At 37.4% G+C, this 10,704-nt stretch overlaps 1 protein-coding gene across 8 annotated transcripts in view; it reads left to right on the top strand.

Moving 5' to 3' along the window:
* NARS2 (asparaginyl-tRNA synthetase 2, mitochondrial) overlaps positions 1-10,704 on the top strand; it is a 130,167-nt gene that overhangs the window by 80,078 nt on the left and 39,385 nt on the right. The window lies entirely within an intron of this gene.

Genomic DNA, 10,704 nt, shown 5'->3' with positions numbered 1-10,704 from the left:
CTGTCTTGATGATGACAGCTTTGTAGTAGAGGCTAAAGTCTGGGATGGTGATACCTCCCGTTTTGGTTTTGGTTTTCAGTGTTACTTTGGCTATTCAGGGTCTTCCGTGGTTCCATACAAATTTTAAGATAGTTTGCTTTAACTTTGAGAAGTATGCTGGTGCAATTTTGATTGGAATTGCGTTGAATGTGTAGATAGCTTTGGGTAGTAATGACATCTTAACTATATTTATTCTTCCTATCCATGAGCATGGGATGTTTTTCCATTTATTTGTGTCTTCTTTAATTTCCTTCATAAGTTTTCTGTAGTTTTCATCATACAGATCTCTTGTATCCTTGGTTAGGTTTATTCCTAGGTATTTTATGGTTTTTTGTGCAATTGTGAATGGGATCAGTTTCTTGATTTCTCTTTCTGTTGCTTCATTGTTGGTGTATAAAAATGCAACCGATTTCTGTATGTTGATTTTGTACCCTGCAACTTGGCTGAGAGCTTTCCCCCTGAGATCAGGAACACGACAGGGATGTCCACTCTCACCACTGCTGTTTAACATAGTGCTGGAAGTCCTAGCATCAGCCATCAGACAACAAAAGGAAATAAAAGGCATCAGAATTGGCAAAGAGGAAGTCAAACTATCACTTTTTGCAGATGACATGATACTCTACATAGAAAACCCAACAGACTCCACCAGAAGCCTACTGGAACTGATCCAAGAAGTCTAATGCATTCTAAAGTTGTAGAACCACTTCAGTAAATCATTTAAGTATTTACAACAAAGCTTCCTTTTACTCAGGTCCAGCCTTGACACATGCCAAAAAGAAGGCAGTTTTGGTAAATCCCTGAGTCTGAGCAAAAGGGGTCTTAAGGGCTACAAACTTCATTGGCATGTTACCATTCATTTGTAACCTAAAATGCAATGAAGAGGAATCCTGATTGGCCATCACTGCTTATAAATGAACATACCCTTTCACTAAAAAGGGGCTGTAGATAGAGGAAGCATGAGGCAGAAAAGAGCAGCCATACATGGTAGGAGATGGCAGTCTCAGAGATTACAAGCGCAGTTGAAAGAGGAGTCAGAAACAGCCACCAAGAACAGGATGACTGTTGTATAGTGTTTTTTGGGTAGCAAGGATCAAATAAAACATGTGAAGAGCCTCATGGACAATTAGTTCCAGTAAATGTTTAAAAATTTTATCGGGATAAAACACACATAACAAGAAGTTTACTATCTGTGACGTTGTGCAACTAACGCCATTGTCTATTTCCAGAACATTCTCACCCCCCAACAGGAAATCCCATACCTACGAAGCATTCACTCTCTATTCCCCCTTCTCCCTAGTCCTTGGTGCTTGCTCTTCTGCTTTCTGTCTCTAAATATTTGCCCGTTCTGCATATTTCACAGAAATGAAATCATACAAAATATAGCTTTTCGTGTCTGCCTTCTTTAGTTTCAGCATAATGCCAGGGTTTAACCATTTTGTGGGGTATATTGGTACTTTGTTCCTCTTTCTGACTGAATAATATTCCATTGTACGGATATGTTACCTTTTGTTCTTCTTTTAGTCTATTAACAGACATTTGGGATTTTTCTGCTTTTTGGCTATTATGAATAATGCTGCTATGAACATTCATTTACAAGGTTTTGTTTGAACATATATTTTCATTTTTTGAGGTATATACTCAGAAGTGGAATTGCTGAGTCATATGATAGTTCTTTGTTTAACTTTTTGAGGGATCCCCAGGCTCTTCCACAGCAGCTGCACAGTTTTCCATTCCTACCAGCTGTGTATGAGGAGTTTTTCCACATCCTCACCGACACGTTATTGTTCATTTAAGAATTTTATTCCAGAGCGTATCTAAAAAGAATATTAATTAGTGATTCTAAACATTTTTTTTAAATTTTTATTTAATTTATTTTTTTTTAATTTATATCCAAGTTAGTTGCATATAGTATAACAATGACTTCAGGAGTAGATTCCTTAATGCCCCTCACCCATTTAGCCCACCCCCCCCAACCTCTCCAGTAATCCTCTGTTCTCCATAGTTAAGATTCTCTTATGTTTTTGTCCCCCTCCCTGTTTTTATATTATCTTTGTTTCCCTTCCCTTATGATTATCTGTTTTTCATATTAAAGTCCTCATATGAGTGAAGTCATATGATATTTTTATTTCTCTGACTAATTTCAATTAGCATGATACCCTCTAGTTCCAACAGGATAGTTGCAAATGGTAAAATTTCATTCTTTTTGATTGCCAAGTAATACTCCATTGTGTGTGTGTGTGTGTGCGCGCGCGCGCGCGCACGCGCGCACACACATACCACATCTTAATCCATTCATCAATTGATGGACATTTAGGGTCTTTCCATACTTTGGTTATTGTTGATCGTGCTGCTATAAACATTGGGGTGCATGTGTCCCTTTGAAACAGCACACATGTATCCCTTGGATAAGTAAATAGTAGTATAATTACTGGGTCATAGGGTAGTTCTATTTTTAATTTTTTGAGGAAGCTCCATACTGTTTTCCAGAGTGCTGCACCAGTTTGCATTCCCACCAGCAGTGCAAAAGAGATCCTCTTTCTCCATATCCTCGCCAACATCTGTTATTGCCTGAGTAGTTAATGTTAGCCATTCTGACGGCTGTGAGGTGGTGTCTCATTGTGGTTTTGATTTGTATTTCCCTGATGATGAGTGATGTTGAGCATTTTTTCAAGTGTCGGTTGGCCATCTGGATATCTTCTTTGGAGAAATGTCTATTCATGTCTTTTGCCCATTTCTCACTGAATTCTTTGTTTTTTTGGAGGTTGAGTTTGATAATTTCTTTATAGATTTTTGGATACTAACCCTTTGATATGCTGTTTGCAAATATGTTCTCCCATTCTGTCAGTTACCTTTTAGTTTTGCTGATTGTTTCCTTCACTGTGCAGAAGTTTTTTATCTTGATGAGGTCCCAGTCATTCATTTTTGCTTTTGTTTCCCTTGCCTCTGGAGATGTGTTGAGTAATAAGTTACTGTGGCCAGGGTCAAAGAAGTTCTTGCCTGCTTTCTCCTTGAGGATTTTGGTGGCTTCCTGTCTTACATTTAGATCTTTGATCCACTTTGAGTTTATCGTTGTGTGTGGTGTAAGAAAGTTGTCCAGGTTCCTTTTTCTGCATGTCGTTGTCCAGTTTTCCCAGCACCACTTGATGAGGAGATTGTCTTTATTTCATTGGTTAGTCTTTCCTGCTTTGTCACAGATGAGTTAGCCATACATTTGTGGGTCCTTTTTTGGGTTCTCTCTATTCTGTACCATTGATCTGAGTGTCTGTTCTTATGCCAGTACCATACTGTCTTGATGATTACAGCTTTGTAATACAGCTTGAAGTCTGGGATTGTGATGCCTCCTGCTTCGGTTTTCTTTTTCAAGATTGCTTTGGCTTTTTGGGGTCTTTTCGGATTCCATACAAATTTTAGGATTGTTTTTTCTAGCTCTGTGAAGCATGCTGCTGTTATTTTGATAGCAATTGGGTTGAATATGTAGATTGCTTTGGGTATTATTGACATTTTAACAATATTTGTTTTTCCTATCCATGAGCATGAAATATTTTTCCATTTTTTTGTGTCTTCTTCAGTTGCTTTCATAAGCTTTCTATAGTTTTCAGTGTATAGATTTTTCACTTCTTTGGTTAGATTTATTCCTAAGTATTTTATAGGTTTTGGTGCAGTTGTAAATGGGATTGATTCCTTGATTTCTCTTTCTGTTTCTTCATTGTTGATGTATAGGAATGCAACCAATTTCTGTGCATTGATTTTATATCCTGCCACTTTGTTGAATTCATGGATCAGTTCTAATAGTTTTTTGGTGGGATGTTTTGGGTTTTCCCTATAGAGTATCATGTCATCTGTGAAGAGTGAAAGTTTGACCTCCTCTTGGCCAATTTGGAGGGAATCTAAACACTTTTTAGAGTAGTGGTTCTTAATTATGGGTTCACATAATAATTACTTACAGAACTTTTAAAATATACTCATTGCCAGTATCCTCTTCGATTTTCTGAATGAAGGTCTCCAGAAATAAAGTCCAGAATTAATACTCCTAATTGAGAACCATTGCCTGAAATGCTGATTCTCAAGAATTTGGTCTGGAGATTCCCTGAGGCCCCCTGAGATCCTTTCAGGAGAGGTCTTTGAGATTAAAACTACTTTCATAGTAATACTAAGAAAGTATTTGCTTTTTTCATTCTCATTCTCTCATGAGTGTACATTGAAGTTTTCCGGAGTCTTCGTGACATGTGATAGCACAACAGATTGAATGCATAAGCAGATATGAGAATCCAGCTGTCTTCTATTAAGCCAGACATGAAAGAGATTTACAAAAATGTGAAACAGTACCACTCCTCTTATGAATTTTTATTAAAAAATGTTCTTTATGACTTATATGGGTTTATCATTGTTTTAAAATCATCAGTTTTTAAAATTTCTCGGTTTTAATGGTAAATACTAGTAGACATAACTTAGATAAACAAAATCCCTTTGAGATTTTCAGTAATACAAAGTGTAAAGAGATATTGAGACCAACCAAATGAGAACTTAGACCTTTGGAAAGAAAGGAAACAAACAAAAAAATAGTTATTACCCATTTGTTGGGTACTTACCATTTAGTTAATAGGAGGCTGAGCTTTTGACATATTTTGTTTCATTTTATCTTTATAATAACTTCATGACATATGTATACTTAACCCCATTTTCACATGGAGAAATTTATTCTCAAAAAAGTTAACTTGGCTAGTTCATAAGCTGAGGAACCAGGATTTCAATTTAAGTCTTTAGAGTACATGTTCTTAATCATTACCATAACCTTAAAAAAGTAAGGGTCATCTGTACAGGATGTGAGCCCAGGAAATTGTTGATAGTTCAATGCCATAATGACTCATCTGCCTCTAGCATCAGGCTCCAGAAAGATAACCTTAGAAATCTTTATAGACTTCAATAATATGTAAATACCATGTGGTACACATATTGCATTTTGTTCTCTTTAGTGGTCCTCATTGTAAGGACTATTAAATATGAGTAATATAAGAAGGATAATCTAGGTCTGAATAGATGCAGTTGACAATGTTTAGCTTTAGCTTTTTTGGAAAAGTGACTTTAGCATCTTATTGAAACAGGATAAATAGTCATTTAGAACAGTCTGCAAATTGTGCCCCTTTACAAAATCTTATTTTCTAAGACCTCCTATCCAATCAGTCCTCTGAAGAGCCCATCATTGCAGAAATGATGGAGTGGAATAATTTTTTTTAACTTGCTGGTGTCCACTGTCACAAAAGCACAATAATCAGGAGCTGCTCTGTTTACAAAGAATAAGACTTAGGGTGATTTTTTCATGTGAGAACATTTCGGTTCATCAAGAAGTAAAATCTTTGCTAGTTAGGGAAGTTCACCAGGTCTAGTCCTTTTCAAAAATTTACTTGTTGGCTACAGAGTAAAAACTAGTATATGGGCGGGGCTCCTGGGTGGCTTAGTCGGTTAAGCGTCCAACTTTCGCTTAGGTCATGATCTCGCGGTTCGTGGGTTCGAGCCCCGCGTCGGGCTCTGTGCTGACAGCCGGCTCAGAGCCTGGAGCCTGTTTCAGTCTGTGACTCCCTCTCTCCCTGACCCTCCCCTGCTCTCGCTGTCTCTCTCTCTCTCTCTCCTAGAAATAAATAAAACATTAAAAAAAAAAAAACTAGTATATGGGCAGTCACTTTTCAAAAAACTGATTTTGTTATCTCCTAGTGCCTTCAGTGAAAAATTATTTCAGAAAATAGCAGAATTTTTTGCTTAGTAATTTATATTCTGTTTACCGTCTTCCTCTTATTACTTCTCCATCCTCACCCCCATCCAAATGCTGTTTCAAGTATTCATTTTGGGGATCAGCATATTTTATGGAAAACAAGTTATTTGCTCATTTGGCAAGTGGTAATTGTCTAGTGTTGTTGGACACTGGATTGAGACTGAGGAAAATATGAACCAAAAAATAGATAATGAAGTCAGAAAAATGAAGGAGATGGGCAGACATTAAACAAATGATCACATCTATATATTTCTTTTTTTTTTTAATTTTAAAAGGTGCTGTGAACACACTAGTACGTGGTGTTTTTAAAAAGAGCCTAATAACCTAAGAAGGTTGGAAGAAGACTGAAGCCAAAATGAGTGTAGGGAAAGTTGTGAGTTCTATGCGTGACAAGTGAAAGGATCAATCGAACAGCTGATCTATGGTTCTGGAGCTTAGAGAAGAAATCTGGGCAGGAGATATAAATGTGTGAATTGTATGCTCATAGGTGATTGAAATTTGTTGGCTGAGGTGAGATCATTTAGGGAGAATGTATACAGCGAGAACAGAAGAGGGTCTAGTGACTAAGTGTTGCGGAATTCTAGTGTTTAATAAACAGCTAGAGTAGAATGTAGGAGACAGAGATGGACGTCAAATAAATAGGAAAACTAAGAGAATACAGTGTTAAATCTTTCAAGAGGAAAGAATCTTCCAAGGAGAATCAAATAAAATCCGGACTCTCCTTCATACCATGGCTTACAAGTAAGGCCCTATGGGATCCCTTCCCACTTCATTGACCTCTCACCATTCATCATGCTGCTGCCCTATTTCTGTTCTTTAAACATGTCAGGCTTGTTCCTACCTTTGCCCTGTGTGCTTGATGTTCCATAACATGGATGTTATCTTCTCGCTGAAGAGTAGCCAACCCTCCAGGATTGTTGTCAGATTCTGTTCATCTTTGAATCTCATTATACATTTAAGATTAAATTTTGTTTGGGCCTCAAACTTAGTACTAAATCAGATATTTAGCTCACATTAAAGACAATTCATTTTTTAAAGAAATGTTTAATTTCTAAACTATTCTAGAGAATAATTTTTAGATTTGAGAGTGCATCCTCCCTAAGGCATCTTCACATGAATTGTTGAAATAGTGAGAGCTGTGTCTTACACCTTTCCACCAAGTGTATCGTAGAATGGTCAGAGGAAGAGAGGAAAACTGAAAAATAGAGGCCTGGGGTCCACTCTGTGGAAATAATGAAAGACAGATATGTCATAGTATTGATAATCCAGTAGATTCAAAGTGGTAGTAAAACAGATGATTACTTTCTGAAAGATGGGAATACCATTTGACAGAGACTGGTTTAAAAGCTAGGTGAAAGCTGTTCAATGGATGTTTCCTGAGCTGAGCACAGAGAAGTTGATAGGAGGTTGGGATTGGGGGCCTTAGGGAAAGTTGATGATCCACCTTATGCTGAATAAGTTCTTCTTCAGCTAAAGAATTATAATTTCTCTATTCTGTCAAATTATGAAGATTAGCTCTTAAATTCCAGGGCTAAAAAGAATAAATGGCCAAGCAGTCAGTGACCATTTTATAGTATTCCACTTACCAATTTATGGCTGTTGCAGAACTTTTTTTTTTTTTTGATAACTTTGTTTTTTTATTTTTAAAAAAGCCGCTTTTGTAGTTGACTTGGTTGATGTGTATTGACTGTACTTTTGTTATCTTAAACATCAAGTCCAAGTTCATGGGCTTTCCTTATATAGCTTGCCTCTCTCCATAATTTGGCACAAGAATGCTTTTTAGTACTGAGCGTTTTCTTCTTCTGCTGGTCTCTTGTCACAGCAGTACTGGCCTTTCACCTGGTTTTGTATCTTTTTTTAGAAGTGGCCTTGTTCTCAGATCTTATTTTAAATGTTGATGAGTCCAAGCCTTGCTGCAAATGACAGAAAAGAAGAAGTAAGCATAAATTAAAATAAGAATGATTTCATATGGACCTAGAAACAAAATGGTCATAAAAGACCCTAGAGATTAATGCCAAGCTACTCTTGTCTCCCACTCATCAAGGAATTTGAAGACCAGAAAGGCTAAAGGTTATGAAATATTGATGAAAATTTATCATTCTTCTTACATGAAGGCAACATATCCTAGTGAGCTATAACTTTAACACATAAAACAAGTAAGCTATTTATAAGGTAGGTAAATATATCAAACTACTTACCCTAATTATCTTTGAGAAGAGTGTGGGGAAGGATCCATTACGAAGTTTTCTTTGTAGTTCTCTGAGTTTGTCACTGTTCAGTTATGAGCATCAGTATTTTCATATCATGAGAAAGGCTGTGACCACTAGGATCAGATACGGATTTGAATCTGACCTGTACACTTAATAGGCTGTGACTCTGACTTTAGGGAAAGCTTCTTAACCTCTCTGAACTTCCATTTCTTAGCTTGAAGAGAAGTAACAATACATACTTTATTGAGCTATCTATAAAGGAATTAACTTTAAGGTCCTTACAGCTTGTGCCTGGCCCACAAGGAGTACTTCTAATGGCAGCTACTATCGCTGATAGTAGTGCTGCTATCCCCACTTTTATAAGAGAAAACTGAGCACTGGCATAGGATGTTCATTACTGAGTGATTTACATGTTCATCTGCTTAAAGACTAGTGGCTGAATTAGGTAGTTTTGTTTTTTTTTAACATACCTTCCAGTTTATTTTAAATTTGTGTTAATTCAGAGGAAGCACGTGGCTATCAGTTTTTACTTACCCTATTAGAAAAATACTTAACTCTTGGGTACCTCAGTCAGAGCCTGATCCTTATTATAATTAAAATAAAAATCCCTGACGTTCTTTGTTATTTTACACTAGAGACACCTACCCTACGTTGCTACAGAAAGTTATTAACCGTTGTTAAACTAAAATTCCCTATTGCTACTCATCTTTGAGCACCCTGCATAGAATTGCCATGTGAGAGGCAGATGCCCTTTTGAGTGGAACTTGTAGTTCTTCTTATAAACCACTATTTTCTATAACTAGCATCTTAATACAAATTATATGTCTCTTTTAAAAAACAGTCTCATTGGCTTTCCGTGTATTTCAGGAAGACCACTGATGAAATCTCATTTCATTTATGTAGCTATACTATTGGCAAGAGATTTCATAGTCACAGATTGGAAACCCAGGGCCTTATAATTTTTTAATTTATATCTGGGACAGGCCTAGATTGTCTGACACAGTTTAGGCACTGAGTAACAGCCACGGTAAAACATATCTGAGTATTTTTCTGTACATTATTTGTAACGTTACTGTTTGTGAGGATGCTGTACTTTTTCACTTTATAACTGAGGAAGCCTGTCATCATCATTAGTACTCATTCAGCATGAGCACCTGTTTTATCTTAGGCACTGGAGATGTAAATATGAATAAAACATGATTCCTGCTCTGGAAAATTTCATAGTTTATTGGGAGAGAAAGACACATATATAATTGCATTTCAAAGTGATATATTCTGTGTAATATATGAACAAAATGTCATAGTCGTATAAAGGAGGGAACAGTAAATTTGGGGATGTATGGTAAGGTTACAAAGAGAAAGTGGCATTTGAGCCAAGTCTTGAAAGATAGATGGGAATTTGCCATCTGGAGAGAGAGGAGCCAGTGATGGTCATTAGAGGCAGGGAACAGCCTAGCAAAGGCCTCAAGGCTTGCCCAGGCATGCTGTGTGAGGGCATTGTCTGCAGCCTAACTAGAGAAAAGGTTTTGTGAAAGAAAGTGAGTCAAAGTTAGGAGTTTGAATTGTATCATTTGAACACTAGGGAAGCATTGAAGATTTTTAAATTGTGACTGATATAATCAGACGTGAGTTTGAGAAGTCATAGTAGCTTGGGGCCGGAGGAAGAAAGACAAGTGGCATACACCGGTGAAAAAGTTGTTGTTATTCAGGGTGCCTGGGTGGCTCAGTCAGTTAGGTGTCCCAACTCTTGGTTTCAGCTCAGGTCATGATCTCACAGTTGGTGATTTAGAGCCGGAGTCAGCCTCTGCTGACGGTACAGAGCCTGCTTGCGATTCTCTCTCTCCCTCTCTCTCTGCCCTGCCCCTGCTTGCACTCTCTCCCTCTTAATTATTTAATTAATTAATTTTTAAAAAGTTGTTGTAGTTCCCCAAGCAATACACTAGAGTGTACACTAACAGTATCTGTGAAGATTTAAAAAGAAAAATTGGGGGGTGGGGGACTTCTGGGTGGCTCAGTCAGTTAAGCATTCAGCTCTTGATTTCAGCTCAGGTCATGATCCCAAGGTCATGGGTTTGAACCCCGTGTCGGGCACCACACTGAGCAATGGGCCTGCTTGGGATTCTCTCTCTCCCCTTGTGCCCCCTCCCAAACTTGAGCGTGCACTCACTTTCTCAGATAAAATAATAATAATAAAGGGAGGGGCAGGGAGTCTCTGGATTTGAGAGAGTTTTCCTAGGTGTAAACAGTATGATATGGGAAATGTGGGCAGTGGCAGAGCTGGTCTGGGTGATGAGGTGGAGTAACTGAGATTAATAGAACTGGGGAAAGTAAAAAACAAAAGGAAGGATTGTTCCTTGTTTTGGTTTTTGTCTACTCTGGGAGCAGGGCAAGGGTTTTCATTTTGTACAAGGTAGGGTCACTGTTTTCAGGAACATTCTAGTAGGCACATCTGTATCTGAATTTCAGCAGAGAGGTTACCATAGTAATATTTTTGAGTTCTTATTGTTTATTTTTCCATTAAAAACTAAGATTCCTGGAGGTTAACTGATTATGGTCTCAGGAAGGTGACTGTAGAACCAAAACATAAATTCCTAAGCTTCTTACCAACTAGGCCTTAACTAAAATAGCCTTTTGAAAGAAAAAAATAAATATCTTGGTCTCCACTATAATTGTCGTACTGTTTCATTT

This window comes from Crocuta crocuta, unplaced genomic scaffold (assembly GCF_008692635.1).
Source record: "Crocuta crocuta isolate KB4526 unplaced genomic scaffold, BGI_CrCroc_1.0 scaffold561, whole genome shotgun sequence".
NCBI classification, from domain to species: domain Eukaryota; kingdom Metazoa; phylum Chordata; class Mammalia; order Carnivora; family Hyaenidae; genus Crocuta; species Crocuta crocuta.
Note: the sequence above shows the minus strand (reverse complement) of the source record. Positions and strands in the feature narration are given on the sequence as shown.